The sequence below is a fragment of the Tiliqua scincoides genome, chromosome 4 (genome assembly GCF_035046505.1).
Source record: "Tiliqua scincoides isolate rTilSci1 chromosome 4, rTilSci1.hap2, whole genome shotgun sequence".
In the NCBI taxonomy this organism is placed as follows: domain Eukaryota; kingdom Metazoa; phylum Chordata; class Lepidosauria; order Squamata; family Scincidae; genus Tiliqua; species Tiliqua scincoides.
The window spans coordinates 136,396,526-136,397,496 of record NC_089824.1 but is presented as its reverse complement, the minus strand read 5'-3'; positions in this window follow the sequence as shown (position 1 = coordinate 136,397,496).

The following is a 971-nucleotide window of genomic DNA, read 5'->3' as shown; positions in this document are numbered from 1 at the left end:
AGAGCAGGGCGATAGTCCAGCACCCGCATTGTGGATTTCTGCACCAGGAGGATCTCTGTCTTGTCTGGATTTAATCTCAGCTTGTTCACCCTCATCCAGATCCCAACTGCCTACAGGCAACGCTCCAGGACGGAGACAGGAGTCAGGTGGGAAGGAGAGATAGAGCTGGGTGTCATCAGCATACTGATGGCACCCAACTCCAAATCCCCAGATCACCTCTCCCAGTGGTTTCATGTAGATGTTAAACAACATGGGGGACAATATAGAACCCTGCAGCACCCCACACCTCAAGGGCCAGGTCCCAAAAATATTTTGCAGAGTCCCCACTCTTATAGCCTCCCTCCAAGCAGCACAAGTGACAGCAATGAGCCTGAGGCCAAAGGCATCTTACGTGGTAGGACACCTGGGTGATGTCATCATGGGGGTGGGGGATGGGGGTGGTGTGATTATGTCACTGCCCACTGCTTCTGGGGGGAGGGGAAGATTTGGCCCAGTTGGGCCCAGGGGCAGAAAGGCCGCTTGCTTATGCCAGCCTCTGCATGAAGGTTTACCTCCGTGTGAGGTCTGGCTGCAGTAGCAGGTGACCCTCTCTTTGCTGCAGCAAACAGCATGCTTTAATAATAATAATAATAATAATAATAATAATGATACAGGTATTTATATACCACCTTTCTTGGTCTTTATTCAAGACTTTATTCAAGGCGGTTTACATAGGCAGGCTTATTTAAATCCCCGTAGGGATTTTTACCATTTGAAAGAATGTTCTATCTTACAAGAACCACAACATTCAAGTGTTACTTTCTTGATCTGGTTTCACATTCTGGTCTCCATCCTCCCACGCTCAGAGCAGTTGGAAAAACTTGGCTCAGCTTGTCAGCTGCTTCAAGGTCGCACGGTGCTGGTGGCCTCGAACTGGTGACCTTCGGATGTTATCTTCAGGCAAATGGAGGCTCTACCCTCTAGACCAGACC